The sequence below is a fragment of the Pseudophryne corroboree genome, chromosome 7 (genome assembly GCF_028390025.1).
Source record: "Pseudophryne corroboree isolate aPseCor3 chromosome 7, aPseCor3.hap2, whole genome shotgun sequence".
NCBI lineage: Eukaryota > Metazoa > Chordata > Amphibia > Anura > Myobatrachidae > Pseudophryne > Pseudophryne corroboree.
In genome coordinates, this window is record NC_086450.1 from 142,933,205 (window position 1) to 142,953,142 (window position 19,938).

General features: G+C 43.0%; 1 long non-coding RNA gene across 1 annotated transcript in view; it reads right to left on the minus strand.

Annotated features, from left to right (window-relative positions):
• Positions 1-1,018: 1,018 nt before the first annotated feature.
• LOC134943464 (uncharacterized) overlaps positions 1,019-19,938 on the minus strand; it is a 181,259-nt gene continuing 162,339 nt past the window's right edge. The window contains exons 2-4 of the long non-coding RNA XR_010181553.1: positions 1,601-1,854; positions 1,267-1,441; positions 1,019-1,168 (exon numbers count right to left, since the gene is read on the minus strand). This is a non-coding gene — a long non-coding RNA (uncharacterized LOC134943464). The remainder of the gene's footprint in view (positions 1,169-1,266; positions 1,442-1,600; positions 1,855-19,938) is intronic.

A 19,938-nucleotide genomic window follows, 5' to 3' on the forward strand; every position in this document is an offset into this window, starting at 1 on the left:
CTGAGCGATCTGTCACTGCCCGTGTTTGCAATAGAGAAAACATGGGTGATGACTAGATCTTTCAAGCATGCAGGGACGCACATCACTATCGCTATAGTCCATACACACATAGAGATTTGTGCTGTATTTCTAAGTGACTCAGCAAATCAATTAGAAAAGCAGCCCAAATCGCTATGTGTGTGTGATCGTATTCAGGTCATTCTGATGTACAGTATTGCCAGCTTTAGAGTCCAGTTCTTAATTGTGTAGGTGTGAAAATCTCAGTGTGAGAGGCCTTTGAAGTAGATTCCTTGGGGAATAGAGTTACAGCACAGTAACGTGTATTCTGGGTGGGGGAAGGGCTGCTGTCCTGGAATTTGAAATAAACAGTGAACTTTTAGCAATTCAGAGCCTCAGTTTATTAATGCAAAAATTGGGGTTATTTGTTACTCAGAGCACAGAGGTGAATGAAGTCTAAAGTGACATTAAAGAATAAGTTAATTAAAACCTAATAGTGCTACAAGGTAATGGAACATATTATAAGACTTTGCAATGATAAAATAATTCCAACTAAATAGTATAAATATACTGTAAGTTAGACAAAACTGAATGCAATCACTTGGATGCTTTGTACAATCCATACACAATTACAAAATACAGTGTTGCAGAGGTGACTACTTTTTTTTTTTAAACTATTTTCAAGATTGCATAACAAATGTAATACTAGGGTGAAGTACATGTTACAGATAAAATATAACAAATTAATTAATTTAAGCAGGTAGTCTAATTTTGATATTTCAAGCATTTGCAGAAAGGATGAGTACGATAGGTAAAGGGCCCTTTATGCAAATTCTATGCATTATTCGTTTGCGTACTGTCTTTTTTGATGTGTCGACATATGGCCTGTCGACCAATATTGGTCGACCTAATGACTGTTGACCTTCTTTTTGTCGACAATATGATCCATTCCAATTACATGCAGCTGGCTTGTCCATTTCTTTCTATAATCACTGGCAGCACAGAAAATAAATGGTCTACATAATTATTACAGGTCTCCAATGTAAGTACGTTTTTCCAAAATGTATTGATGCCATCAATCAGTTGCTCTTTTGTCCTTGGCTTACATTGAGAACGAATATAACTTTTCATTTGAGACCACACTAGCTCGATAGGATTCATGTCCGGTGATCTGTGAAAAGTCAATAAAGGGAGAGAATTTAAATATGGAATATTTGGCATTTCATGCTTTACAGGAAGCATCAGTCTACAGGGCAAAACTGTACTTACTCTGGTGGTGTGCGTTACCAAATGATGCCTTTTTCCTCTATGAATTTGGCCGAAGCACTATGTTTTGGATCATTGTCCTGGAACATTCGATGTCCAGATGACCAATACTTTCTTACATACGGCACTAAAGTATCATTAATGATCATGGACTGGAAGAATGTTTTATCCATGATACCTGACGTAGAACAATAAAAAAAACAGGATTTTATATACCTACCAGTAAATCCTTTTCTCGTAGTCCATAGACTTACAGTAGTCACTGGACAGTAGTTCTAAATAGAAAATATTGAAAAACAACATAGTAATGTACATTACTACTGTACTTTATATGTACCTTCAAAAATTAAAATTGGTCCTGGGCCTCTGCGGGAGATACCACCTCACACATGTACTTTTAATGGGTGCTTTGGAGATGGCTTAAATGATAAATGGCCACGTTTGCGGAAGGACCTCCTTGCAAACCTCTCAAGTGCTACAGAAGTTTCATCTGTAAATATGACATTGTCAAAATTTTCTCCAATAGCAATCCATTGACGAGCCTGTTGAACTCTCTTTTCCTTGTTAACATCTCTAATCATGTGAGTCATCCTGTGAAAGGAATGTAAAATGGGATACAGTTTACAGTGGGAATAGGATAATTGAGCGTCCAAACTAAGATAATGTTAAAGAAAAATCAGATGCTGATTTCAGAGATGTAATTAGTTTACCGCACTGTATACAAACTGTATAGAAATTGTATTATAATTGTAATTGAAATTTCAATTTACTGTACAGTACCTAGCACCGGCATAAGTCCAACCAAGTTGCCTCCGCATTCTTTTTATGCTACTACAGGAGATGTCAAGGCCATACTCAGCTTGCAGAATACGACGGAGTTCTATGGCAGTAAGCTCATCATTATCAGCAGTCAGCTCATCTACTATTTTCTTGACTCTCCTAAAGTACAGTCGATGAAAAATTAGAGATTATAATCAAAATGTAAAGTACTATCTATAGTATATCTATGCCATATCAGCAAGAATACAGTATTGTCAAAGAGTTTAAATAAAAACAAATGACAAGGGTGTATCGTACTGTATGTGTATCGGCAGAGCCGGATTAAGACCATGGGGGGCCTGTGACTCTTAATACTGTGGAGCCTCTAATAAAAAGAAGGCAGCTGAATATATATATATATATATATATATATATATATATGCAGCAGCTTAATGTGCTCCCCAAGCAGCACACGGCGGACCTCCTGACCTGCCCTGCACTACCGTCCCCACTGCAGCAGTGGCCACACAGACAGGACAGCTGAGCTGAGCGACGGCTCAGCTGTCCAATAATGTATGAATGAAGTAGCCAGTCATTGGATGGGCACGCAGGCTGCAGGGACTGGCTGCTTCATTCATATATTATTGGACAGCTGAGCTGTCGCTCAGCTCAGCTGTCCTACCTGTGCGGCCGCCTATGCAGCGAGGACGTGAGCCGGGAGCCCAGCACCGCAGATTGGATCGGAAGAGAGATCCGATCTGTGGTGTGGCAGGGGGCCCTTTGGAAAGGGGGGCCCGGGGTACGTACTCCCCCCCCCCCCCCCTTTAATCTAGCTCTGTGTATCGGTGCTCTCTCCTCCAGCGATTTTGAGCTGAAAGCAGCTCCCTTTTGGTTGTTTGAGCTGCTTTTGTGAATAATGTTGAAAAGCATACCATATAGATGCCTCTGTTGAAGTCACAGTATTTGCGGTCATCCTCCTGGCTAATGCTCCTACCGGTAGCCTTTTAGTTGGAGTGGACATCTTATTCGCTTTAACCGCAATGTGACCGCTTGTCCTCCCGGCCGGTACTTTCACTCCTGGCCTTATCCGGAGTCAATGGGCAGATGGTTACACAGCCATTTCCCTGCTTTGGGGATGTGATTCAGCCAGCCAGCTGATGGATAATGATCCGCTGCAGTCTGTGTATGGAGATGGTGACAGACGCGTTTCCCAGCCTACTCAATAGCATCGGCCGCTTCCTCAATTTTTTTATTTTTTATGTGATGCCGGCGTTTTTCCAGACACTCCCAGAAAATGGTCAGTTGACACCCACAATCGCGCTCTTCCTATCAATCTCTTTGCGATCGGCTGTGCGAATGGATTCTTCGCTAGAACCAGTGCACAGCAACGATCCGCTTTGTACCCATACGACGTGCCTGGAAAAATTGACTACTGGGACCTACACACGTAGCGATTTAGGCTGCTTTTCTAAGTGATTTGAGTGAATCGCTTAGAAATTCAGCACAAATTGCTCTGTGCGTGGACTATAGCAATAGTGATGCGCATCCCCGCGCTTCACTATCGCCCATCTAGTTAGTTCAAGCATGTGTGAAAGATCTAGTCATCTCCCGTGTTTTCTCTATTGAGAACTCGTGCAGTGACAGATCGCTCAGCACACATTGTTGGTGCAGCGCTGTGTGCTGAGCGATCTGAGCAATCTAATACCCCGTGTGTAGGCCCCATTATTCAGCAGCAGAAAAGAAAAGTATAATATATCCATTGGATTAAAGAGAAGCAATAGGTTATAGCAATACAGTAACTGAGACAATTTAGGCTTTGTTCATGAACCCATAATAATCTCTGGATTACACACTGAATTGAGAAAAAAATAACTGCGTTCTCTCCCTCTTTCATCATCAAATGCTGTTCATACTTATAGTAGGTAGGGATGAGCGGGCTCAGATATACAAGATCCGAGCCCATCCGAACTTCCCGATCCGAGCCGGGATCAGAGTCCGGCTCGGGTTTTCCTTCCAGACTCAGATCCCGGAACAAGTCAAAACGTCATCATCCCGCTGTCGGATTCTCGCGAGATCTGGACTATATGCTATTCCACACTTCTTGCTGCAATTATCACTCCAGCATTGCAGAGGGAGCAGGACGGACATGTCTGTTGTCTGTCTGTGGGAGGGTGGCGGGAAGGGTGGCGTGGGGTGGGTGCTGGTTCTGCTGTCGGTGCTGTTGTCCTGTGCTGTAACAAATCAGTCCAGTGCTTGGGCTATGCTGCCATAATAAGTCACTGGGTGCTCTGTCTGCCATACAAGTGGGGGCTGCATCTGTCTGCCATAAATCAGTCCAGTGCTGTGGCTGTGCTCCATAATAAGTCACTGGGTGCTCTGTGTGCCATACACATGGGTGCTGTGTCTGTCTGCCACAAATCAGTCCAGTGCTGGGGCTATGCTGCCATAATAAGTCACTGAGTGCTCTGTCTGCCATACAAGTGGGGGCTGCGTCTGTCTGCATAAATCAGTCCAGTGCTGTAGCTGTGCTCGATAATAAGTCACTCAGTGCTCTGTCTGCCATACAAGCGGGTGAAGAAACATGAGACCCAGGGCCTGATCAGCCTGGATGTCTGAGTCCTGGGGGGGGCGCAGCACCGGCACAATAGATGCTTAGGCTCTACCTACTACTGGAAGCTGCAGATTCCATGCAGACAGCATGGAAGATGGCCCTTTAAAAATGGCAGCTGCCTTCTAGGAAACATATACTAGAGGTATTACTAGACCATTACCCAGCGCTACCCGGAATGAGCATGTAACCCCCTGGCACTGAGCATGTAACCCCCTGGCACTGAGCATGTAACCCCTATAGCAACAAGCATATGTAACCCCTGGCAACGAGCATGTAACCCCTGGCAATGAGCATGTGACCGGGTCCAACTTCCGGTCAGCAGAATCACGGATGCCGGCGGAGTGCTGGCAGTATCCCCAGTGCAGTTGTGCCGGCGGTATCCTCAGTGCAGGAGTGTCGGCAGCCCCCGCACCCCACCCGCGATCGCGGCACCCCCGCACCCCAACCGCGATCGCTGCACCCCCCGCACCCCACCCATGATCGCGGTACCCCCGCACCCCACCCACGATCGCGGCACCCCCCGCATATCACCCGCGATCGCGGCACCCCCCGCATATCACCCACGATCGCGGCACCCCCCGCATATCACCCACGATCGCAGCACCTCTGCTCCCCTCCTGCAGTCACTGCCCCCCCAAGATCGCGGCACCCCTTCCCCCTCGCCACCACCAGGGCCAGCTCCAGCCCGCACCGGCTCCCGCACCGGTAATTCACCCCCCCCGCGCCCGCCAGCCTCCCTCCGCCCGCACCGGCTCCCGCACCGCTAATTCACCCCCCCAACCCGTCCGCCAGCCTACCTCCGCCCGCACCGGCTCCCGCACCGCTAATTCCCCCCCCCCCCCCGCGCCAGCCTTCTGTCACTTCAGATGCGCACAGAGCTAATCAGGTGAGTGCCACGGAGTGGCGCTTCCTGATTGGCTGAAGAGACACTTCTGTGACAGCATGGGACCCCTTTCAGTCCGTTTGGTCCGGGTGTTCGGTTTGTTGTTTTGCCAAGTACGTGGATTATAATCTGGACCCTGGATCAGGTGAGTATAATTATCTTTTATTTTCAGGTACCCGTGGATTCTACTTGGAGAAGAGGACCGACTGCTTTGTGTCAACATTGGTAAGTATGTGTGTGTCGACATGTGTGAAATAAAGTTTTACTGTCACGGTGTGTGTCTCCTGTTTTTATTTGGGTATTTTTTTTCCATTAGAACTACAGGTACCAGCGGGCCCGTTTTTCTCCCGCATGCTGGTACTTGTGGTTCTCCAAGTACCAGCTTGCGGGGAGGCTTGCTGGGACTTGTAGTACTGCTGGAAAAAACAATATTCTTTCAATTTTCTCAAGGCTATCAGCCCCCCATCCGCAGCCTTTGGACGGGGGGGACAGCCTCGGGCTTCACCCCTGGCCCTTGGGTGGCTGGGGGGGGACCCCTTGATTGAAGGGGTCCCCACTCCCCCAGGGTACCCCGGCCAGGGGTGACTAGTTGGATATTTAATGCCACGGCCGCAGGGCACTGTATAAAAGTGACCCCCGGCTGTGGCATTATCTGTCCAGCTAGTGGAGCCCGATGCTGGTGTAAAAAATACGGGGGACCCCTACACTTTTTGTCCCCCGTATTTTTTGCACCAGCACCAGGCGCAGAGCACGGTGCTGGTTTTAAAAATACGGGGGATCCCCTGTCCATTTTTCCCCTGGATTTTTAGAACCAGGACCGGCTCGAAGAGCCCGAGGCTGGTTATGCTTTGGAGGGGGGACCCCACGCAATTTTTTTTCGGCTTTTTCCCATTCCATTTGAACAAAAAAAAATAATAATAATCTTTTTAAAAATATATAAATAATACTTGTGCCTCCAAAAAAGACAAACCAAGTACCTAATCCCTTCTAATATAAATAGATATGCTATTACCCCAAAAAAAAACACCAAAAAAAACATGTTTTTAAATTTTTTTATTAGATTCCGCCAGCAAAGTGTGGCGGATTGAAAATGACCGAAACCGAAACGTTAAGCTGGCAGAACAGGGTCACGTATGTTCTTGATTATTGAAAAGTCCTAGAGTGCCGCCTATCGTTTGTGATATGTTTGCTTTTTGAAGCTCAGGAGGGCACCAGGCAAGCTGTACATTTTACTACATTGGGAGTGCCGAATATCTACATCTGGTATATATATATATATATATATATATATATATATTTATTTGCCTTGGCAGCCCAACCATGCTGGTATCCATAGTTCAGTATAAAAATAAGTAAATCTAATAAATGTATGGTGGTGAAAGAAAAGCCCAGTTTCACTGAAAAAAAGACACTTCTGCATGTTTTGAAATTAAAAAACAAAACAAAACTGAAGAACTGTAGGAAGGCACTGTCCGCCTACTTCGGTGACATCTCAAGTTGGACAGAAGTTGGAAGGTTGGTTGGTCTGATGAAAAGTTGGTTAGATGTGTGGAGCACTGGTAAAAAGTTGGTGAGATGTGTGGGGCACTGTTTTAGTTGAACAGACAAGTTGGATGGTTGGAAGTTTGGAGTGTTGGAGAAAAGTTGGTCTGATGTATGGCTAGCTTAAGTCCAGACCTACTTAGAAACTGCACAACATTTTTTACCATAGCAGGCCTGCACAAGCGATTGCAGCCTTGCTATGGGGAAGAAACAACCCTCATAGGCGGAGATACGGGCTGCAAAAAGCAGCTTCGTGCGATCAACTCGTAATGAGGCCCTTTATTTGGAAATATTTTATCATTGCAAAATCTTATATGTTCTTTTACTCTATAGCACTAAGGTTTTTCTTAACTTATTATTTAATTTCACTTTAAACTTAATTCACCTCTGTGCTCTGAGCAACATACTGTATAGTAACATCCCCCAGCCAGGATAAAATCTGTACCCACCAAGGAGTCTACTTCAAAGGCCTCTCATACTGAGATTTTCACACCTACACAATTAGCAATTAGACTCTAAAGCTGGCCATAAATCAGAACGACCTGATTACAGTGTCTATTTAACAGCAATGTTGGTGGAAAGCTACGTTACGTGATGCACTGGACACCCAGTGGTGAAACTATGAATTGTCATGAATTGTCATTGCACAACATGATGGCCCAACAACAAAAGGAATTCATGTCATGCCAAATTTACTGCCATTGCACTCTTTTCAGAAAGGTAATAGTGGACACATCTGTACATCACATACTTGGGTATTTGTGTCCCACGTTATATTTCAGAACTCTATAAAATCAACGTACATAAGGCATTACACACCTTGACCGATGATGTCAAGAGATGGGAACGCCTTCCACTGTCATACCTTGGTAGGGACAATCTTCTGAAAATGGTGGCAATACCTCGCCTACTATACCCCTTGCAAGCACTTCCCATACTGTTAACGAAGCAGGACTCACAGCAGATTAATAAACTTATTAGAACCTTCATATGGAAGGGGGGCCGAGCTCGTATCGCGCTACGTAAGCTTACTCAGCCTAAATCCAATGGGGGTATTAATTTCCCAGATGTAGTGGTTTATAACCACGCTGCTCTTTTAAGACACTTGAGAGACTGGTTGCAAAACAGCTCTATTTACACAAATACATCCCTCGAACAAAGCTTCCTTCCGACTGTAGCCTTGACATGTTTCCTCCATCAGCATGACTGGGAAATACCTGAACACATTCGGTCTAACCCTCTTCTATGGTCTACCAGGAAGATGTGGCACATACTGCGACACAATGCAAAACTAAACCCGTATTACTCCTTACATCTACCCCTAATTAAAAACCCAGACTTCTTAGACGGCATGGCTGCTCACCCCTTCCAGATTTGGAGGGGGGAGGGCATAACATCAATTCGCTCACTAGTGGCAGTGGGAGACCGCCGCCCGCTCACCCTCTCAGAGGTCTCAGCGAGGCATGAGGTGATTGTCTCATCTTCCCTTCCATATCTACATACACAATTCTATGTCAGACATGTCCTCGCACATTTTGCGGATGGGGACTGGACCAACTCCCTGGATAGCCTCTTAACACATCCGGTACCGAGATATAAGGCCATTTCTATCCACTACACTTTCTTGAGAAAAATTTACTGTGAGGGGTGGCATGTCCTCTTGGTTGGCTCACTTTCCTGATCTGACCATACCAACTATGGAAAAATCGCTACTTCACTCCAGAAAGGTCCTCCCGGCAAGCATGTACACTGAGTTGTTTCTTAATGTATATCATAACACCTACTTATCCCCACTACGGCGCTTCCATATGGGAGCGACCGACTCGCACTCTTGTCCAAAATGTCATCAGAGTGAAGCAGACACTTTTCACTGTTTGTGGACATGCCCGATTGTGCAATACTTCTGGCACCTGGTTAGGAGATATGCGGAGGCAAATCTAATTACCCACGGGCCCTTCACCCCTGAATGGGCAGTCTTGGGCATTATCGATCCTGCCCTCCGCATGCCATCGCAATGCAAAAAACTACTGAGAGCCCTAAGCGCTGCGGGGAAAAAGACTATACTACAGGGTTGGATAGATAGTACACCACCACAGATACCACTATTCCTAAACAAGTTGCATCATATATTTAGGATGGACTGGGTGGAGGCCATTGTAGACAGGGGTAAACAAGTGGAACAATTCTTTCACCTGTGGGAATCTTACATCCCCACTCTGCCCCTTACCACACGTCTAAACATTCACAACAGCCTCAAAAACACCACATGGTACCTAACTAGACTGGCCACACAGGAACAACCGGTATCCCTGGTCTAGGTGTGGATGGCTGTGGAGGCCTCCCTCTGGGTTGCTTATACCATGTGCAATAGAACTAGCATGATTACTGTAAACCTTTCTTTTTGGAAGAATAATGTCTTAACCAACGTTTGTGTATTATAACCTTCTGATTTATGTATTCCTTATGACTTTCATGATGACTCAATAAAAAGTTATTTGAAAAAAAAAAAAAAGTTTGATGACGATTTCCATATTTATGTCTACGATTTGGTGAAGACATCCTAAATGGGATTCTGTACTTTTTTTTTTTTTTGCCAAACGTAATCTAATGTAAACATTTGTAGAAAGTCGCTGCTTTCTGATTACAGAAATGCTCAGATATTCCTGCGAATCCACAATCCCTTCCCAGAGGAGAAAGAAAATTGAGAAACCATTGTTTGAGAACGTTTGTTCTCTTTCCCTTACAAAGAAACAAACCACTTTCCAAGAAGACTGATGTTTTTGGGATTATGGAGACATAATGTTTTTGAATATAAATCCTAAAGCAGGTGGTATATTAGAGCAAAAGAGTGCAAGAGACCAGCCATGCAGTTTCTGAAATATTATGATAAAATGTTACTGTATTTCATAAGCACTCATTCCTAACTCTGCTAAGTACTGTTTGGTATACTGTATCTGGCTTCCATGAGGTAGTTGTCCATTATTTCAGCTTCCATTGACCTTTTTGAAAGCGGTAGACGTTATTGATTCTTTTTCTTTTTTTTCCCCCTATTTTTAATTTTCTCCTGCATAGCCCAGTAAAATGTTGCAATGTTAAGTATTGACTTGTGCCTTCTGGGGGTCCACTTCTTCACCAAACTCAGCCAAATCTCATCCTAACCCTCTGTTCCACGTTCTCTATGTACCCCATCTGTGTCACCCATGTCTGTCTACCCCTCCCCTTTAGATTGTAAACTCTCACGAGCAGGGCCCTCTTCCCTCATGTGCTTATCCTTTGTCTTACTTTAATAATCTTCAACTATCCCACATCCAGCAGTCTTCTGCCACCTGATACTTATTCCAGTGTCATCTGCTGATGTAACTGTTTATTTACCCTGTACTTGTCCTATACTGTCATCAACTGTAAATTGCTGTTTTCCTGTTTGATTATTTATGTACTCTGTAATTGGGTGCTGCGGAACCCTTGTGGTGCCATATAAATAAAGGATAATAATAATATAGGGTGTATAATCCCCAGGTGTATCTCACACATCACACAGTACAGTATATAGGGTGTATAATCCCCAGGTGTATCACACACATCGCTCAGTACAGATTACAGGATGTATAATCACAAGGTGTATAACACACGTCGCACAGTACAGTATACAGGATGTATAATTAATTACCAGGTGTATCACACACATCGCACAGTACAGTATATAGGGTGTATAATCCCCAGGTGTATATCACACATCACACAGTACAGTATGTAGGGTGTATAATCCCAAGGTGTATCTCACACATCGCTCAGGACAGTATACAGGGTGTATAATCACCAGGTGTATCACAAACGTTGCACAGTACAGTATACAGGGTGTATAATCCCCAGGCGTATCTCACACATTGCTCAGTACAGATTACAGGATGTATAAAATCACCAGGTGTATAACACACGTCGCACAGTACAGTATACATACTGGTCACAACAATGCAGCAGATATTGAGCACTGATCAGGATACTAGAAGTGACACAGAGCTGCAAGATACAGCAATGGCCTACTGTACCGTACTATATGTATACTGCTGGTCACCAAAATGCTGCACTGTCCTACTATATACTGCTCACAATAATGCAGCACAGATATGGATAGTATACTTGACACAGAGCTGCAAGATACAGCAATGGCCTACTATACTGTACTATATGTATACTGCTGGTCACCAAAATGCTGCACTGTCCTACTATATACTGCTCACAATAATGCAGCACAGATATGGATAGTATACTTGACACAGAGCTGCAAGATACAGCAATGGCCTACTGTACTGTACTATATGTATACTGCTGGTCACCAAAATGCTGCACTGTCCTACTATATACTGCTCACAATAATGCAGCACAGAGATAGTATACTTGACACAGAGCTGCAAGATACAGCAATGGCCTACTGTACTGTACTATATGTATACTGCTGGTCACCAAAATGCTGCACTGTCCTACTATATACTGCTCCCAATAATGCAGCACAGAGACAGTATACTTGACACAGAGCTGCAAGATACAGCAATGGCCTACTGTACTGTACTATATGTATACTGCTGGTCACCAAAATGCTGCACTGTCCTACTATATACTGCTCCCAATAATGCAGCACAGAGACAGTATACTTGACACAGAGCTGCAAGACACAGTAATGGCCTACTGTACTGTACTATATGTATACTGCTGGTCACCAAAATGCTGCACTGTCCTACTATATACTGCTCACAATAATGCAGCACAGAGATAGTATACTTGACACAGAGCTGCAAGATACAGCAATGTCCTACTGTACTGTACTATATGTATACTGCTGGTCACCAAAATGCTGCACTGTCCTACTATATACTGCTCCCAATAATGCAGCACAGATATGGATAGTATACTTGACACAGAGCTGCAAGATACAGCAATGGCCTACTGTACTGCACTACTATAATTATATACTGGTGGTCCCCAGTACCCACAATGCAGCACACTGAGCACAGATATTTGCCTCACATTGAGCACAGATATGGAGCGTTTTCAGGCAGAGAACATAGATATTTTCAGCACACTGAGCACAGTTAGTTGCAGCACACTGAGCACAGATATTTTAGCACACAGAGCACAGATTGCGGAGCTTTTCAGGGAGAGAACGCAGCCATGTCCTCTCTGTTCAATCTCCAATGCACGAGTGAAAATGGCGGCGACGCGAGAATCCGACAGCGGGATGATGACGTTCGGGCGCGTTCGGGTTAACCGAGCAAGGCGGGAAGATCCGAGGCTGCCTCGGAACCGTGTAAAATAGGTGAAGTTCGGGGGGGTTCAGATCCCGGAGAACCGGACCAGCTCATCTCTAATCAAACATCATCTACATTGCCATATGAGCTTCGTCATTTATCTACTCATATGCCCTTGTGGACTCTTGTATGTTGGCATGACTAAGCGAAACTTTAGGGATCGCATGGCCAACCATAGATCATCGATAAGAGCGGCCCTAGATACTGGAGTGTCGGATAAACCAGTAGCAAGACATTTCCTTGAGGCTACACATTCAATAGCTAGCATCAGATGTATGTTAATCGATCACATCCCGATTGACATCAGGGGTGGTGATCGGTTGAAGAAATTGAGAGAATGTGAAGCACGTTGGATTTACACACTTGATACTGTTCAGCCACGTAGGGCTCAATGAACACAATCCTTATAATATTCTGCTTTAACTACAGCAAACTTGGATGAGCTTTGCTCCTTCCTTTGTTTAGGTTCCCCTTTTCCGTTTTTTTCTCTCCCTTTTTTTGCTAGTGTGATAGAGGTGACCATTAGTGTTATATTATATTTTATGTTTGTTTGTCTATTCTTGCATTGATACTATGATCGGTTGTTATGTAACCTGGACCATTACCATATCCACTCTGAGGCATTTTTTTTGCATTAACAATATTGAAATATATAAAGCTATTTATTGAACTTATTCTAGTTTGATATATTGGTATGATATTGGTGTGTTTTTTACTTACACTCTATTGTATATTGCTGTTTTGATCGCTTACATATAAAGTGTGGTGTTCGCTTTTATATTAGCTCTGCTAACAACGGAGCTATCATTATTTCCGATATTTGCGTTCCACCGCTTGTGGAACGCATGGCATTTCCTATTCCCGCTATGTGAGTGGGCACTAATTAATACTTTATAGATAAGCCACACATTGTATAGTTAGTCTAGCGTTCCACACTATACTTTATTGTTTAAGTTATATGATTTACTGTGTTGTCAACATTGTTAATACAGCTTATTATGCCCTATTCATGTTTCATATCCCATGGTGTATCAGTGCTATACAGAGTGGTCATGGGTAATGCTCCAGGGTTTAAATACCTCCATGTTATGGATCACAGTTCATTCTGCTTTTTGCTGAGCTACTTCAAGTATGTTCTGTGGCCTGTCCTGATGATGGTCCTTAGTGGATCGAAACGTCGACCTTGCACATAACCACTTTCTGCTATGTAGTTTTTTGTGAGTATTTTGCCAATCAATAAAGAACTTTTTATTCATCAAATGGTGAGTGCGCAATTCAAATATTTCTATATACTTGGATCTATAGTATCTTTATTGGAGCACCTCGCTGTTGGACCCCTTTCTGTATGGAGTGCGGACATTACTTTTTATTATATATATATATATATATACAGTCAGGTCCATAAATATTGGGACATCAACGCAATTCTCATATTTTGGGATCTATACACCACCACAATGCATTTGAAATGAAACAAACAAGATGTGCTTTAACTGCAGACTTTCCGCTTTAATTTGAGGATATTTACATCCAAATCAGGTGACCGGTGTAGGAATTACAATGGTTTTTATATGTGCCTCCCACTTTTTAAGGGACCAAAAGTAATGGGACAAACTAAACAATCCTAAATTAAACTTTCACTTTTTAATACTTTGTTGCAAATCTTTTGCAGTCAATTACAGTCTGAAGTCTGGAACGCATAGACATCACCAGACGCTGGGTTTCATCCCTGGTGATGCTCTGCCAGGCCTCTACTGCAAATGCCTTCAGTTCCTGCTTGTTCTTTGGGCATTTTCCCTTCAGTTTTGTCTTCATCAAGTGAAATACATGCTCAATCGGATTCAGAATTGGAAAAGATGGGGATGATTCCACACCAGTCATGAGTGGATGAAAGTATATTGATTAGTTAAGACCAGCAATTTGCATAATATATGCCTAATTGCTCAATACTGAACCTGCTGGTGGTGCACCAAAGAGTCAGTAATCAAGTAGATGTACCAAGGAGAGAAGAAAGAAGACTCTTGGTTGGTGCACTCTTGAAAAAAAGGGACGTATGTCAGTATGTATATTAATAGAAACATAAGATATAACTTTTATTCAAAATATTTAAAAAATAGTCCCCTATTACGAAAAGATTACTAAAATACTGATGAATATCAGTGTAGGTATTAGCGGCAGTGGTAACGGGAATAAATAATTTGTGTAAACAGTCATATATTGACTAGTATTGCGCAGCCCATGCGGACTTATGCTGGCATATTTTACTGGTAAACTGTTATCACCCTTTTTTTTTTACCATAGATATAATTAAGGGCATAATTCTATTGTCCCCTTTAAATTGTCACACATGCCCGATGTTTAGCATTTTGTTATTCAAATATACCTCATTTTTGTCACGCTAAATTTCTCCCATTTTCTTGCAAATACACATAGGATAAGGATAAGTTTCCGGATCTATATATTTTCCCCAAAAAAACGGGGCTGATAGGGCTGAATATTGGGGTAAGGGGGTTCACCTGCCTCTGGCATGCAGCAAAAAAATCCCATACGACTGCCGGGATTGGGGATAATGGAATATTACCGGGGAAGTCAATTAGCCGCAGTAAATTACTGTGGTAAATTGAATATCCTGAAGTTTTTTTCAAAGGTAGGTCAGGTAAAATAGTGAAGCAAGGAGCACACCCAGGCTTGTGTGGCTTTTCCAAAAATATGGGCTTGCATGCAGCCACTAACCTATTATGTATTTCAGTGTAATGCCAAAAAATGATGTGTATTGTGTTGAAACACAAGTAATGTTTAAATTAGAGATGTGCACTGGAAATTTTTCGAGTTTTGTGTTTTGGTTTTGGATTCGGTTCAGCGGCCGTGTTTTGGATTCAGACGCGTTTTGGCAAAACCTCCCTGAAAATTTTTTGTCGGATTCGGATGTGTTTTGGATTCAGGTGTTTTTTTTCAAAAACCCCTCAAAAACAGCTTAAATCATAGAATTTGGGGGTCATTTTGATCATATAGTATTATTAACCTCAATAACCATAATTTCCACTCATTTCCAGTCTATTCTGAACACCTCACAATACTATTTTTAGTCCTAAAATTTGCACCGAGGTCACCGGATGACTAAGCTAAGCGACCCAAGAGGGCTGCACAAACACCTGGCCCATCTAGGAGTGGCACTGCAGTGTCAGACAGGATGGCACTTAAAAAAATTGGACGGCTAAGCTAAGCGACACAAACACCTCAATATCACAGGAATTATTTGTTCTAATCAATGGTATTATTGGTCCAAATCACTGGAAGAAAATGACAAAATCACTGGAATTATTCGTTCTAATCAATGGTATTATTGGTCCAAATCACTGGAAGAAAATGACAAAATCACAGGAATTATTCGTTCTAATCAATGGTATTATTGGTCCAAATCACTGGAAGAAAATGACAAAATCACAGGAATTATTTGTTCTAATCAATGGTATTCTTGGTCCAAATCACAGGAAGAAAATGACAAAATCACAGGAATTATTCGTTCTAATCAATGGTATTATTGGTCCAAATCACTGGAAGAAAATGACAAAATCACTGGAATCATTTGGCAAGATCACTGTAATTAATAATGAATTATAAATCACTGATATTAATTGGTAAAATCTCGCTATCGCCTGCCTAGTGAAGTGGAATCTATATGGGGTTTTGTACCGGGGACACAATAACTTAATCAAATGTCTAAATCCCAATGCACTAATGGCGGAAAACTGGCGCACGTCTAACAGCGCACTGATTATACTGAGAACTGATTATACTAATCAATCACTGATTATACTGAGCACTGATTTTACTGAGCACTGATGATACTACGGAGAACTGACACTGAGCAGCGAGAACAGCACTGGACTATTGTACTGTAGTATACTGGTCACCACAATGCTGCACTGTACTACTATATATACTGCTCACAACAATGCAGCACAGATATGGATACTTGCAGAGACATGGAGCTGCAAGATACAGCAATGGCCTACTGTACTGTACAACTATATACTATTGGTCACCAAAATGCAGCACACTGAGCACAGATATTTGCTGCACACTGAGCACAGATATTTGCAGCACACTGAGCACAGATATGGAGCTTTTCAGGCAGAGAACGTAGCCACATCCTCTCCGTTCAATCTCCAATGCATGAGTGAAAATGGCGGCGATGCGCGTCTCTTTATATAGAATACGAATGTCGCGAGAATCCAACTGTGGGATGATGACGTTCAGCCGCGTTCGGGTTAACCGAGCAAGGCAGGAAGATCCGAGGCTGCCTCGGACCCGTGTAAAATAGGTGAAGTTCGGGGGGGTTCGGATCTCGACGAACCGAACCCGCTCATCTCTAGTTTAAATTGGCAGAATGTCATATTTTTTGACTAAACATCACTTTTGTGTTTATTAGGAAAATGTGTATATTATATGGAATGTCCTATAAATGATTGCCATGCTGCCTAGTGTCACAGTGGTTAGCATTGCCACATTACATTACTGCAACTGAGAACCATAGCCTCATCTATGTATAAGTTGTTCTCCCTGAGTTTGCATCAGTTTCCTCTGGGTCAGTGGGCGAGGTGTCAACAGTTTGGAAAGGTCACGATCGCCCTTATCGCCTCCCTTTGAATCTGCCAATGCTCTAGGTATTTTGGTGCACTGCTGAAATGATGGCACAACGTATATAAATAAGTGACAATATTTTGCCTTTTCAAGGTCACATCAAAGTATGCATCCTTTGTTCGAGTTCGACAGCCATGCGGGTTGCTGGCCGAACTTGGATGTTTTTTTATAGGGGCAATCATGTACAAGGCTAAACCATCCCTTGTACATGATTGCCCCTTTAAAAAATACATCCGAGTTCGGCCGGCATCCCTTACGGACTCCAAAAATTCATTACATCCCACCCTATATATCTATAAAATTTACAGTCTGTAATCATTTTCCCCGTAAAAAATATTTCACTGTATTATTTAAAAAATTAACACATGCAAGTTCTCCTATAATCTAAATGTATACTTTATGTAACTGTAATACAGACATACAGTATATATTTAAGAAGAGATTACCTTGATAAATCAATGCCAGTTGCCAGCTATAACATATTCTGGGTCTCTTAAAACTTGTAGCTCACTGTATGATTCTTAACTTCATCATAACTTTAAATATTTGACAGAAAAGTATTTTCAGATTACTTATTTGAAATTTAAATTCACGTGAAAACCTGCACATTTTCTGCAACATGCCAATTTATAACTCATTATTTGCCGTTTGTGAACCGCTGACCCATAGTGTCTAATTTATCAAATATTTTTGAAGTGTGGCAAAGCAGAGGAAATGATTTCACGAGGCACTTGAAATATCGGCTGACAGAACCGTGGGTAAAGCTATTCAAACAGCGTGATATTAGAGCCAGTCAAATGACAGGGTGTAGAATTGAGTACAATCAGGATTGAGAAAGACTGACACACTTCACAGCAATCAGGTTACAGAAATCAAAGGCAGCAATACTACGGTGAGACGAATTGAGATTTGCTCAACCAAGGCCCAATCAAGCAAAGAAAAAGAACACAAAACAGATTTATATCCACTATTTGGGCTCTCTGACCACCTGCAGTCTTAACTGTTACCTAGGGCATTCAATTTAAACAAGTATACTGACATACTGTAATAGAGATGAGCAAAAATGCGGCTAAGTTTTGCACTTGTTTTGTGATAGAAAGTCCATTTCACGTAATGCATTTTGCATTGTACTGTGCTTATAAATATACCTTTTGTGTCATTTATGGGCTATGAATAGAGACACGGGTGGAACCCATGTGCAGTCTCCGTGCAGGGCCTGCCTCTCTTGATGGTGCATGTCACAGGTAGACTCTGGCACTGTGGCAGAGTCTACTGCGCATGCGCCGTTCTCCGGGAACATGTCACCTGCCAGTGGTGGATATCCCACTAGGGGCCTGAGGCTTGTTCAGAGGTATGATGTGCGACCATGATACCGATGTTGTGTCTTTGTACGCAGGACGCAGAACTTGGTTGCGATAGTGGGTGTCTCAGAACATAACCCAGTGGCTGAGACATATGCATATTTTCGCATGGACAGTGAAAATAAAGACGCAGCTGCGATGGGAATAGCATACACCTCTTAATCATACCCAATGTATGTAAGAAACACATACTGTAAGAGTCTTTCATAATGTAAAATGTGCTTTAAAATGACTGCTAAAAATGCATTTGGCTTCTGTGGCTTATAGCAAATGTGATCTTTGTTTACCATTTTATTAAATAGGCCTTGAAAATGTGAAGAATGCTTATAATTGTGTTTTCATCCTCAGCTTCTAAGGATGAGTAAAGCTCTGAACAGTACATTTCTAAACTTGGTGTTTTGACCTGTCCATGGTCCTGAATCATCTTTCAAATTGAATCATGGGAAATTTTCACACTGGGGATATTTTGCTGCCCGGTGATTATGAAATAATAAGATTTTAAACCTACCCGTAAATCTTTTTCTCCTAGTCCGTAGAGGAAGCTGGGGACTCCGTAAGGACTATGGGGTATAGACGGGCTCGGCAGGAGACATGGGCACTCTAAAGACTTTAGAATGGGTGTGCACTGGCTCCTCCCTCTATGCCCCTCCTCCAGACCTCAGTTAGAGAAACTGTGCCCAGAGGAGACGGACAGTACGAGAAAAGGATTTTTGTTAATCTAAGGGCAAGATTCATACCAGCCCACACCATCCACACCGTATAACATGGAATATACGCAACCAGTTAACAGTATGAACAAAACAGCATCAGCCAAAGACTGATCTCAACTGTAACATAACCCTTATGTAAGCAACAACTATATACAAGCCTTGCAGAAATATGTCCGCACTGGGTCGTGCGCCCAGCATCCTCTACGGACTAGGAGAAAAAGATTTACCGGTAGGTTTAAAATCTTATTTTCTCTTACGTCCTAGAGGATGCTGGGGACTCCGTAAGGACCATGGGGATTATACCAAAACTCCAGACAGGGCGGGAGAGTGCGGATGACTCTGCAGCACCGATTGAGCAAACATGAGGTCCTCATCAGCCAGGGTATCCAACTTGTAGAATTTTGCAAAAGTATTTGAACCCGACCAAGTAGCTGCTCGGCAAAGCTGTAAAGCTGAGACGCCTCGGGCAGCCGCCCAAGAAGAGCCCACCTTCCTAGTGGAATGGGCCTTTACCGAATTTGGTAACGGCAATCCAGGCGCAGAATGAGCCTGCTGAATTGTGTTACAGATAGTCTGCTTAGAAGCAGGAGCGCCAACCTTGTTGGCTGCATACAGGACAAACAGTGCCTCTGTTTTCCTAACCCGAGCCGTCCTGCTACGTACATTTTTAAGGCCCTGACTACATCAAGGGACTTGGAATCCTCCAAGTCTCCCGTAGCCACAGGCACCACAATAGGTTGGTTCATATGAAACGATGAAACCACCTTGGGCAAAAATTGAGGATGAGTCCTCAACTCTGCTCTATCCACATGGAAAATCAGATAGGGGCTTTTGTGAGACAAAGCCGCCAATTCGGACACCC